Source organism: Neolamprologus multifasciatus, chromosome 5 (assembly GCF_963576455.1).
Source record: "Neolamprologus multifasciatus chromosome 5, fNeoMul1.2, whole genome shotgun sequence".
In the NCBI taxonomy this organism is placed as follows: Eukaryota; Metazoa; Chordata; class Actinopteri; order Cichliformes; family Cichlidae; genus Neolamprologus; species Neolamprologus multifasciatus.
In genome coordinates, this window is record NC_140443.1 from 1,601,646 (window position 1) to 1,614,422 (window position 12,777).

At 42.0% G+C, this 12,777-nt stretch overlaps 1 long non-coding RNA gene across 1 annotated transcript in view; it reads left to right on the plus strand.

Annotated features, from left to right (window-relative positions):
* LOC146517752 (uncharacterized) overlaps positions 1-12,777 on the plus strand; it is a 40,862-nt gene that overhangs the window by 12,107 nt on the left and 15,978 nt on the right. Inside the window, exon 3 of the long non-coding RNA XR_014874207.1 lies at positions 344-8,029. This is a non-coding gene — a long non-coding RNA (uncharacterized LOC146517752). The remainder of the gene's footprint in view (positions 1-343; positions 8,030-12,777) is intronic.

Sequence of the window (12,777 nt, forward strand, 5' to 3'; positions counted from 1 at the left end):
AGTAGGAGTGATGAACATGTGAGAAGAAAGTATATTCCTTACTGTTGGGGTGAAGGGGCTGCTGTCTCATCTTTTTAAGACAGAGGACGTTTGTCATGTTCATAACACAGTATGGATAAACTTCACTCCCAAGTTAAATAAAAGCTGTGATCAGAGTCCTGCAGACGGATGCAGGAGCTCGTTGTGAGTGTGTGCAGGTTTTATGGATAGTGTGGCAGGTTTTGGGTAAATGTGATACTGGGGAGAGGGAGCCTGAGCCTGGAGAAGAAGTTAGGCATGTTTTCAAACAGGCGAGGATAATGATCACAGGGTTTAAAGGTCACATTCTTACTTTTACTTGCAGAGAAACAAGGAGAGGAAGGGCTGTGAGCTGGCAGGCGAGGTCCAGGATGCAGGCAGGTGGAGAGCAGCAAGCAGAGACCAAAGCTGCTGTGGCCGGTTGATGAGAGTGGACCACCAAGAGAAGGTCAGTGTTCGTTCAAATAGAGAGACTCCACTCAGGTGACAAACTGAGGAACACACAGTGTATGAGTTAACGAGTGTAGTCTCAGCTACAATGTTTAAGCGGCCTGATTGTCACCGTGGAGATGGAAACAGTGTGGCGATGGACCGTGGTACCATTATAACCCTGCACGTCAAACGGCATGATTTCCCCGGGTGGGAGAGGACGGGAATCCACCAAGAAACTGCGTCCGAGGAAAGACCTCAGGTTTGTCAATCCCGAGGTCAGTCCAACACTTCTGGACATGAGGTCATTCTTCATTGGCCTGACTTCTTACATCAAATCTGATATCAAATGTAAGATTTAGAAGAAAATATGGGATGTGTAAAAGTGTGGGGCTTCTTTAGAAGCTGGTGAATGGAAATATTTCTCCTTTTAGTCAGAATAAAAACATCTGTAGTTGAAGCTGCAGGGAGCTCAGAGTGTGTGCATCCACGCAAGCAGGTGTGGGAGACGATGATCCACAGCTCAGCCCAGAGAGGTTTTCACGCTGCAGTGCCAGCTTCTCCCTGTAGAGGGCAGTCTTTCCTTTCCAAACAGCTTTTTTTAAACCACCTGTGTTTGGCGGTTTTTGGGAGTCGAGCTTGTGTATCTGCATCAGAACAACTGCCTGTAAAATAAATCTAAATGATCTTTGAAAAACCAACAAAATGATTTTTTTATTATGATTTAGTTCAGCAAGAAAACGTGGCTGGAGCCCAGCTGAGGCCACGGGTGGAGGGGTGGAGCACACCCACCTTTGTTTCTGTGTTTTGCTCTTCATGTGTGAGCTTAAGATCAAAAGATTGAAATTATTTCTGCACAAAAAGATCAAATCAAAAGTTCATGTTTCACCAGTGTTCCTGTATTTGTGTATAAACAGGACTTACTCCTCATTTCCTGTCTCATCCTCCGCTCAGGTTTCAGTTTCTTGGCTTCATATAAGGGGCGATAGCCTTACCACGGTCACCTCAGGCACAGAAGCCTCAAAAGGGGAGGAGCCAAAATAGCTATTTTCAGACAGAAGATGAGCTGAGGGCTACAGCGTGGCTTGGATAAGATATTAAAGGATTATTTCCCAATATGAATAATGCAAAGCTGCTCAAAGAGCCCAAAGTTAGAAAGATAAAGCTGGAAAAGAGTTGGAGAGATCCATCAGTTCAGATGATCGTGTCATCATTCACGATCCAAATATAAAAGACTTGTTGTGTTATGAAGAGTTAAATAAATGAATCAGCGCTCACACCGAGCGTTTGGTTACTGTGGTTACTGTGAGGCCAACAGGAGCTGAATGATAGACAATCTCAGGAAATATGAAAGAAGGTCAGGTGGAGGAGGGGGGGGGGGCTTCAAGGACAGATGATGACAGGGTAATAAAGCTCAGAGACGAAGGATTGATTCGCGTTGAGCTGCGGGCTCGAACGTTGGATTGTGCAGACTTTGATGACCTGCAGTCATTCTGCTGCAAGTCCTTGAAGAAGACATTTATATGAGACAATTTCCAGTTATGGGTTCAGGAGGTGGGCGCTCATCTCCCTCGGCCCTGTTTGAAGATTTTATGGTTTGTTGTCACAGGACTAAGTGCGTTGGTGGCTTCCTGTATCTGTGACCTCCATCAGGAGCTCGAGCTGTTTGTTCTTCCTCTTAGAGCTGCTCTGTGATTCAGACATACAGTAATAACCTATCAGCTACACAGAAGTGTGTAAATGACCGTTTCAGCTTTCTGACATCATGAACACAGGAATCATCGGACCAATCTATGAAAAGGGCCTGAGTTCGCTGGCTGGGCGGGGCTTCCACTTGGAACCGGTTTGATATTCTGGTGGTTTTAATAAAGTTTCTCATTTGCTTTCAGACCCTGAAGTTAGTGTGTGGCTGCACGCAGAGCTTCTGGTTAAGTGCACGGTTCATCTCTGCACACGTTTCTCAAATAGAGATAAGTGGAGGAACTGCACCACTTAGGAAACTAGCGCTGTCGTCATAGCAGCTAAGAAAGAAAACCAGTCCTGGGCCGATGTGACGGCGAGGGGCTGCTTTTAGTTTGATCAGCATCTTAAACTTTTTTCTTTTTAAATAAAAATATTATTTTACTTAATATTCCACTTTGACCGACTCATATTTCACATGGAACACTGTCTGTCTGGGATTCACTCGGATGTTGATTTGACAAGTCATCAGATTGATATTTTGGTCCTTTCTTGATCCTGTTCTGGTGCACTGACCTTAGTCTGCACATAACTCCAAACCCACAGACGTGACCATCACGTGTTACGCAGAGAAGAACATGTTACATGTGGTTTGTAATGCACTTTCATGCTCCTTTGGATAGTAACAGTATCTAGCACAATGCTTCTTCTGCTAGTTGTTGTAAACGTCAAAAGGTCGTCTGCATAACTGAAACATCTCCAGTTATTTTGAAGCCCTCGTCTAAATAAGAGGTGCAGGAGCCATAACAATCAGTAATGAATGAGACATAAAATGGATTAAAATTAATACATGGATTACTGTAATGCACTTTATATTGGGGTCAGCGTGTCATATATTAGTCGTCTACAGAGGAGGCAAAATGCCGCAGCTCGTCTTTTAACTGGCACTCGAAAGTTTTAGCACATTTCCCTGTTTTAGCTTCACTTCACTGGCTGCACATTTCTTCTAGGACTCATTTTAAAATTCCTTTATTTGCTTTTAAAGCTCTCCATGGCCTCGCCCCATCGTATCTCTCTGAGCTGCTACAGCCTCATACACCCACCCGCTCTCTCAGGTCAGCTGATCAGCTGCTCCTGCATGTACCCAGGACTGGGCGTAAACTTCGTGATCGTACTTTTGCTGTAGCAGCTCCTAAACTGTGGAACGAGCTTCCTTTAGAGATCAGACAGGCCACTTCTTTATCTGTTTTTAAGTCACTCTTGAAAACCCACCTCTTTACCCTGACCTTTGTGAGATGTTGGTTTTTTATTTTTTATTTTAGTTGTTTTTAGGTGATTGGATGCTGTTTTATCTTGTTTTTGTTTCAATATAGGGCTGTTTTAATTTTATGTTTTATGTGTTTTACTTATTTATTTTGCTGTTTTCTGTTATTCTATTGTTTTAACTTGTTTTGTGTACAGCACTTTGTTCCTGTGCTGGGTATTTTAAAGTGCTTTATAAATAAAATTGGATTGGATTGGATAAAAAACTGCATTAATTAAAAAACAAAGTAAAATAAAACTTTAAAATTAGGTTTACTTGTTACCTGTGTATCCGAGACTGTCATATCTATGAAGCCACGCAACCCACGCAGGCACAGGGAGAACACAGAGGCGCCGTGGATCATCGTGGATCATCGTGGATCATCAGTCATTTGTTGGAAAAAGTGTTTGCAGTAACTTTACTGTAATTAAAGCAAAACTATTAACGGCATTTACAAAAAGTTGCTATAACTGGATTTTACAGCATCCATCCATCCGTTCTCTTTGCTTATCCTTATGAGGGCTGCGGGGGGCGGAGCCTATCCCCGCTACCACAGGTCGAGGTGCAGGCTACATCCGGGACAGCTCGACAGTCTGTTGCAAGCAATTATTGTAAATTTATTGTAGAGTTTGTGTATATTTTCTTTACAGTAAATGTAATTGACTCTATTGTAACTGCTAAGGCCCAGAGCAGTACCTCCTCTCGTTTAATGACCTCATACCGACGCTAGGTGGCAGCAGCTGGAGGCAGATGCTGAGTGTAGCAGCTTTGAATATGGAAATCAGCCCCACTAATCTCAGCTCCACACATCACAGAGTGGACTTCAGCAGCACAGTGGAGGAAGTCTGCGCGTCATAGCGAGCCTGGATGAGAACTCTGACCTGCTTCGGTCACTGGGATCATCTTCACGGTCAGCTCCTCATCTCCTTCTTTCATGAATCACTTGTAAAGGGGGCAGTGTTTAGTCTTCAGTGACTCGGGTCCATCCTGACTGGGTGGAACTGCTCTGAACACTAACTGCCTGATTTCCTGCAACAATCAATCCCACTGTTTCTAATTGGACGTGGTAGCGCCCCCTCCTCCTCTTCCTCCGCTCTCCGCTTTATTGTCACTGACATTCGGATTATTCCCTCACAGCAGCAGCAGCAGCCCGCTCCTCCTCCTCCTCCTCCTCCTCCTCGTCTGCTCCGTCCGACAATGCGGCCACAAACTAAGGATTTATAATTTCTCCTTCGTTTCCTCCTCGTCTGCACGGTAAGAGAAAGCTTTCCTTCCTTCCTCGTCTTGTTTCGCTTTGAGCGTTTCTTTAAAATGTTTTCGTGCTGCCGAGCCACGCGCACGCGAGACAGCGTGTGGACGCGCACCGCGTGAAGTGGGTTACCGGTGGGAGCTTTGGTGTTGTGCTCGGGCTGTTTGACTTCAACTTGCACAGAACTGAGCTCTGTGTGTGTGTGTGTGTGTGTGTGTGTGTGTGTGTGTGTGTGTGTGTGTGTGTGTGCGTGTGTGCGCGCGTGTGTGTGAGAGAGAGAGTGCTTGCGCGCGCTCGGTGGCTCTTTGGATCCGAGCCGTTTGTTGGACGATCAGCGCTGGATCCGCGCCCCCCCCCCCCGTGTTTACTTGACTCACTGCTGGACAGTCCGCGTGCCGCCGTGCACGCCTGCAGAGGTGACGGGGTCGCGCTCATACAGGATTTTTTGCCTGTGATTGGCCGCTCTTCACCGGAGTAATCTGAGGTGGCCCCCGGAGGCTCCACTGACCCCACTCTCATATCGACCCCTCTAATAGAAGACACTTACACCCCCACCCACACCCCCACCATCTCCTCCAGAATTTTGGGTGGCATATGGCTGCTTCTGCTCCGAGGCTCACAGATGTTCGGCTGTTACATCAGCAGCCTTGTTTGGAGACAAGACGCTCAAACCACATTCTGCGTGTGTGTGCGTGCGTGCGTGCGTGTGTGGGTGTTAGTGTCATTACGGGGCCTGTGGCTCAGTAATTGCTATGGTCTGATCTCGTTGTGTCCTCACTGGAGAGCTCTAATCCTCAGCTGAAAGTAAGCTGGCGCAGAAAGAGTCAGAGTGATCCGGGATGTATTTCAGTGGCAAATATGCAAATATCATCTCTACAGGAGGCAGCATCTGTGGGCTCGATCTGTGATTATTCACCTTTTGCAGTGTCTGCTCTCCCGCCTTCACAGGAGGGAGACGTGATCATGTTTCTCCCATCAGCACTTTAGAAGCAGGTCACAGTCGAGGTACAAAGCAATAATATTCATTATATTTCTAAAACTGTGGAACAGATTCCCCAAAACACTCCAGATGGTTAAATAAATAAATAAAAGTTACCATTTGAGAAGCTGCAACATTTTCCCCCTTTTTAAAAAATGTTTTGGGAAACGGCTTCAGTCATGGATAAATGTTCAGAATCAACAAACCGACAGTCCAAGCAGATTTAAACTGTTTAAGTTACACAGAAATATTAAAGTAAATACAACAAAGCTTGGCATAAACTGACCAAGCAGTTTATTAATGTGAGGCTCAGTTTGCAGACAAACACTGTTGTTCCTGCTCTTGTGACTGAACCCAGTACACAACCTTCACAAAGCCCTGCAGGATAAACTGGGCCCATCAACTGTCTGAGTGCTGATTAGCTCTCAAAGACTTGATTAAAAGACAGGATGAGCACCTGCTAGCCTAGCAACGATCAGGCTTTTTCAAAGACGCCGGAAACACGATGACCTTCACCTTCATACGGGCTGGTTTTTGTTCACTGGGCCTCGGATGAGACTGTTGAGGTGCTGCGGTACGTTTCATTGGTTGGGAAGCCCTCTGTAGGAACACCAGCTTGCTTGGCTTTAGATCCAACTTCTGAAAATGTAGGATCTAAATGTTCGTCTCACCTCTCAGCTGCTGATTACTGCTCAGTCCGATTGTCTCAGCTACGACCGTGATTGTAGGAAACGATAAGAAGCAGTGACTGCCTGATGTGTTTATGTTGTATTGTTCAAAATCGAAACAAAGTTACTGTGTCAACATACACAGTAAGACGCAAGCAATGAGATACACACTGTCCCTGTTTATGCCACTTAGTGTGGATTCAATTCAATCATCTGCACATTCAAGTATTCCAGAAACAGTAAAATGACGAGTCGTTGTCTCACAGTTACAGTTACAAGTAGGGGTGGGGGAAAATGGATACTTTGTAGCATCGTGATATTTTGTTTGCTAATAATGTATGGATACAGGGACAGTAGAAATTGATATTTTGTTACAAAAAAGGTTTTTGTGCTCTGACTTCAGAGAATCCTGACATTCCTTCACTGTCCAAATGTGTTTAATAAACATGACAGTTTACTTATTTTAATTTAAGACATGTTTTATTTTAATTAAGTTTAAAACTTTTTTATTTAATGTAAAATTATATTTTGTTTTCATTTACTTTCAAATTCTTCAGTTGCTGAAGGGGCTGCATAGTTTTCATAAACTGCATAGTTCAGAATAGCTATAATTGTACCAGATGGTTGATTCAGTTAAGTTGGACTAGACTGTAATACAAACCGTTCAGTTTGTCAACAATCAAACTGAAATGAGAGAAAGACTGAGTGTGAGACTTTGATATTAGAGAAAATGAATATTGATAAAGTTTACCTTTATGTACAGAATCTGAATATCGCAAAATATTTTTAAAAAAATCGCAATAATATCGTATCGTGGGATGTATGGTGATTCCCACCTCTAGCTTCAAGCTGCAGAGACTCAATGTTGAAATCGAGTCCTGCAGTTGGAGTTTGTTCGCGGCGTTCAGAGGCCCATCTGCAGCTCCGGCATTCCCCAAAACTTTGTGGCTTAATTTTCTGATGTAGGATGATAAAAATACTTTTGGGAACTTTTGGACTCCAAGAAAAAAATTACAAAATGTAAAACTTCAGGTTTCTTTTCTGGAAATTGATGCAGATTAGCAGCCTGATCTCATGAATCCTGCATCACCTCTGACCCATCGGGCTGTTACAATAACAGACACATAACAAACATGGGCGATGACCCTGCAGTAAACATATTACATGAATCTGAATATTATTAAGGATTTTTTCGGGATAAAACGTTGAATATTGTGACCGATGCTGAGAGCTGACCGCCTGCTGTTGTGGGCTTCTCTCCAGCCGTGCTTCACAGCGGTTTGCAGCCATTTCTTTGCTGTCAGCAGAAGTAACCGTCTATGTTTTGTCTTTACAAATAGCTTTTATTGAGCTCTTTAAAAGCCGCTCTATTGTGCGATGTGACAGCAGCGCAGTGAACTCGCGTCAGTCTGCGGGCCTCACATTTGCAGAATACGAGGCCAGTTTCCGGTGAGAGCATCAGTCTTCTGCCTGCTTTATCTTCACTGCTGCTTTCTGCTGGATGAGTCGAGGATGTCGAGCGATGCCTTTTCAGTCTAGCGCGCCTGGTCGTGGTATCGCACACTCACAGATGGCCCAGAGACGCCTTAAAAAGTTGTCAGATCAGCTCTGATGCGCCGACGAACTAGTGCGGTGCGTCGGACGTGACGAAGGACGGCAGCTGGCGGCGCTTTCAGAAATCTGGCTTCGAAATCTCGCGTCACGTGATTGAGTTTGTGTTTTTTTTTTTTTATTACTTAGTTTTTAATAAAGGTTTTACATATTTTTACAACAGAAAAGGAAAACAACAAACAACCAAAAACAACAATAACAAAACAAGCAGTCGACTGGAAAGCACAGCTTTTTCCACAAAGCAATTCTGGCAGTGAGAACATGACTTTATATTCATGATTTGACAGCACATCTACAGATGTAAGAGCAGCTTAGGAGAGGCATGCAGAAGTTTATATAGATGTGAGTAGGCACAAACAGGAGAAAGAAAAAATAAATTAAATTAAAAAAAACAAAACAAAACAACATTCTAATTTCAGATATATTTCAACCACTTGTCCCATCTTGTGGTATAAATATTAGCTTGCAGCCTTAACAAAAAGGTAAGTTTTTCCATTTTATGAATCTCCTCAACGACGCTCAACCAGTCGTCCAGAACAGGGGGGTCAGTACAGAGCCACTTACGAGTAATTGCTTTTTTTGCAGCAGCAGTAAGAATCTTCAGGAGATATTTGTCATTGCTTGTTAATTCTTCAGGTAGGTCTCCTAAATAAAATGTTATGACAGGCCGTTGTTTTGATTTAAAGCCTATAGTCTGTTCTATCTTTGATATAACATCTTCCCAAAACTTAGAAAGTTTTCGACACGACCAGAATATGTGGGTATGGTTTGCAACAGTTTCCCCACAGCTCCTCCAGCATGAAGAATTTCCTCGTGTTTGTTGTTTTGGTGTTATGAAAAATCGTACCAGGTTTTTCCAACTAAATTCTCGCCAGTATGCAGAGGATGAGGTTGAAATGGCAGTCTCACACATATTGTCCCATTGCTCAGAAGTTATAACTAAGGACAACTCTCTCTCCCATCTTCCCTTTATATAATCTGTTGAAGTTCCCCTACTTTTCAATATGCCCTGGTAGAGTTTAGAGATAACTGACTTGCATCCCTTATAGTATGTTTGTGAAATCAGATTAATTATTTCATTGGATTGTGTATTAATTTCTTTAGTCACTTTTGAGGACAAATACTGCCGTAATTGTAGGTATCTGAAAAAATCACTTTTTCCTAGCCCATATTTTTCTTGTAATGTTTGAAAACTTTGCAGGCCATTCTTATCCAGTATTTTACAGTATACATTAATGCCTTTATGTGACCAGTTCTTAAATTGTAAATCCAATTGGTTTGGTTTAAACTCAGAGTCATAAGCCACCCACTTAAGCACTTGAATGTGGTTCCTTAGATTTAGTTCTTTCACTAACTCAAACCAGATAAGCAATGTAAAAGATGCGAAAGGGTTTAGTTCTTTCTGGTAGGCTGTTGCAAGCTTCTGATCTCCTATCAAGGCTTGTATTGGAATGACCCCACACATATTCTCAATGTCTTTCCATCGGGCCCCATAAGTGTCATCACACCATTGTATAATTATTTTGAGTTGAGCAGCAAGGTAGTAATCTCTGAGACTTGGGAGGGAGAAGCCGCCTTTCTCTTTATGGATTAATAATGTGCTATATTTAATTCTAGGTTTCCGCCCCCTCCAAATAAATCGAGATATTTGTTTGTCCCAGTCATGGAACTGAGATTTGGGGATTTTGATAGGTAGAGACATAAACAGATACAGTAGTCTGGGTAGGACTGACATTTTAATGACCTCCATCCTCGCGCTAAAATCAAAAACAAGTGTTGACCATTGGGTGAGGTCCTCTTTAATCTTTTGGCTCACGGGCTCAAAGTTTTTTTTATACAAGTCATCTAATGATTTAGTCAGCCATACTCCTAAATATCTGATTGCTTTCAGAGACCAATCAACAGAAAAAAATTTTTTAACCTCACTCGACGGGCTATAGTTAAAACTTAAAATTTGTGTTTTTCCTATGTTGAGTTTGTAACCAGAATACATCCCAAACCTTCCCAGCAAATCTAAAAGGGTCCGGATGGATTGGTCTGGATTTGACAAGTACAAAAGGACATCATCAGCATATAATGCTATTTTGTGTTCTCTTGAATTAACTACGACCCCATGAATACTATTATTTTCTCTTATTGCCTGTGCTAAAGGTTCAATGTAAAGAGCGAAAAGTGTCGGAGACAAGGGACAACCTTGACGAGTAGATCTTTCCAACTTTATACGGTCCGTGACTCGTCCATTTATCTTGATTCTCGCGGTAGGCATCGAATATAATGTCTTAATACTGTTAATGGAGTTTTCAGCAAAACCAAATCTTTCTAGGACCAAGAACAAATACGTCCAGCTGACGCAATCAAAGGCCTTTTCGGCATCCAGACTAATTAGTACCGCTTTATGATTATTTTCTCTTACATTATTGATTATGTGGAGAGAGCGTCTTATGTTGTCTTGGGTTTGCCGGCCCCCAACAAATCCAGTTTGATCTTCATCAATCAAATCTGGAATGAACGAGTTTAGCCTTTTAGATATAATTGAGGCGTAAAGCTTATAATCTTGGTTTAGGACTGATATCGGCCTATATGAGCTGCACAGCGTTTTGTTCTTACCGTCTTTAGGTATAATTGTTATGATTGCCTCAGACCATGATGGGGGGGTGGACATATTCTCTAATGTCCAGTTCAATGACCTTAGCAAAACTGGAAGCACCTCCACCTCAAATGCCTTATACCACTCAGCCGGCAGGCCGTCTGTACCTGGTGTTTTGTTATTTTTTAGTTTCTTTAAGGCCATTTCCAATTCTTCTTTCTGAATCTGTTTGGTTAGGCATTCATTTTGACACTTGCCAATTGATGGCAAATCTAATGAATTAAGAAACATTTTTATATCTTCTGTATTGGCTTGTGCAGGTTGTGCGTATAACATTTTGTAATAGGTTTGGAATGCCAAGTCAATTCCTTCCAGGTCACTTTGTAATTTCCCAGTTTGGGGATCAAGGACTGAGCATATAGAATGCGTCATTTGCTTTTTACGAAGTTTTCTAGCAAGTAATTTTGTTGCCCTTGGTCCCGTTTCATAATATGATTGTCTCATAAATTTGTATTTTTTCTCTTCTTCTTCCTGATATATATTGAGAATTTGTTTTTTAATTTTCTGAATTTGTTTCAAGGTTTGGTCAGATTGAGTCTTCTTGTGTCTGTTTTCTAAATCTTTTAGTGTATTTTCAAGTCCATTTATCTGATTCTCTTTAGCTTTCTTCAGAGCTGCACTTAGTGATATAAACTTGCCCCTAACAACTGCCTTTAAGGTGTCCCATAAAATATTAGGATTTACCTGGCCATTATCATTTATTTCTAGAAAATGTTTTATTTCGGTTTTTATCTCTTTTATAATAGCCTTATTGTTAAGTAGACCTGTATTTAGCCTCCATATAGTTTTTTTTGGTCTAGTCTCTAGGTTAATTGTTAGATAAATTGGTGAATGGTCTGACATAGTCCTAGTGCCTATGTCACAACTTTTTACCCTATGTCTATCATTTCTAAAGACAAAGAAGAGATCTATTCTTGAATATACGGCATGGGGAGGTGAAAAGTAAGTAAAATCTCTATGCTTTGGATGCATTTCTCGCCAAATATCCAATAAGCCCAAGTCATCCAGGCCCTTTCTTAGCAATTTACTCTGTGAAGTCACGATCCTCTTATTATTAGAGGTATCCTCCTTATGCATGATTGTATTAAAGTCCCCTGCGCATATTAACACACCCTGAGACTCCGAGGAGATCAATTCAAGGATTTTCTTAGGAAGTTTCAAATCATAATTTGGTGGTAGGTAGACTGAAAGAAGAGTTACCATTTTGCCCTCTATTTTACCTTGAATTAACACATATCTGCCTTCATTATCCTTTACTTGTCTGGTAAGTTCAAAATGTAGGGAGTTGTGTATCAATACCGCAACTCCTCTTTTGTTACCTGTTTTAAAAGAGCTGTAAAATGTATTTGAGAATCCAAACTTCTTTAACTTCTCATGCTCTGTTTGAGATAAATGAGTTTCTTGGAGAAACACAATCTGTATTTTTTCCCGCTTTATCTTAGACATGACTCTACTCCTCTTAACAGGGTTGTTAAGTCCATTTACATTCCATGAAGCTGCTCTAAAGTCACAGTTACTCATACCGGTATTTCCAACCACTTATGTCGACGCTCTGAACATAGTTAGAACTATAAGAACAAAATAACCACAAAAACTGAACATATGTTACCTTGACTTCCACTCCTGGGGCTTTATAGTGCCCTGTCATTCTATAGTGTCCATTCTTACAATATTGGAGAAGAAATCCTACCATATGTAGGAGCTCCATCGCTGCATCTAGCAGCTTTCTCTTGTCTCTGCGCATTTTAAGTATCTCTCTCTCGGTCCTGATCAACATAGTCTGTTTTACACGACACAGGTTTAACGCAAAAAAAATGGTATAAAGTAAAAAACCCTACGGGAGCAACACGTACAATGCCAGCATATGGTAGAGGTATTTCTTTATAAATCTTAAATAAAATGTAATAGAAAGGCTAAACGCCTCTTCCTCTATTATAATAAACTGAGATTAGGAAACAGTACTTACAGAGCCAAAACAGGTATTTTGGCCGCTTAGTCCAGTGAGGCCTAACACAAGATAGTTTATACTTATTGTCTGAGAAATCCACGAAGCCTTCCGCGGACACGTTCGGAGTGTGAGCTATCCGTTTTCTCCCAGTGTGTGCTTCGGGTGAAAACCTGTTCCCAGTTGACGTCCCTGCAGCGTGGCTGCAGGGACGTCAACTGTGGACGTCAACAGGGACGTACGCTGTG